Genomic DNA, 533 nt, shown 5'->3' on the forward strand with positions numbered 1-533 from the left:
CTATAAGTCATCCCTTTTAGAATCCCTATAGCTCATCTCTGTTATCACCCCTATAGGTTATATATTTTATCATCCCTATAAGTCATCCCGGTTACAATCCCTATAGATCATATGTTTTAAAATCCCTGTAGGTAATCCCTTTTATCCTCCCTATAGGACATACAGTTTAAAATCCCTATTGGCAATCCCTTTTATAATCCATATAGATCATCACTTTTATCATCCCTACAGGGCATCCCTTATATCATCCCTATAAGTCATCCATTTAAAAATCCCTACTGGTCATCCCATTTGCCATCACTTTTAAGCATCCCTGGCAAATCCTGTCTGGGCAGGAAGGCTTTTGTTTTTGCAGACATGGCAACACCCATGGACACTCTGAGCCTCTCCCAGCTGCTGGATCTCGCCATCGGGATGCCCCAGAATGGAGCCGTCCACTTTGCGGCCATGAGGAAACTGCTGCAGGCCGTGCTGGGGCACCTGGACGTGCAGTACCTGACAGCCCAGGAGCCGTGGACGGGCGAGCTGAGTGG

The sequence above is a fragment of the Corapipo altera genome, unplaced genomic scaffold (assembly GCF_003945725.1).
Source record: "Corapipo altera isolate COAL_440 unplaced genomic scaffold, ASM394572v1 59274, whole genome shotgun sequence".
In the NCBI taxonomy this organism is placed as follows: Eukaryota; Metazoa; Chordata; class Aves; order Passeriformes; family Pipridae; genus Corapipo; species Corapipo altera.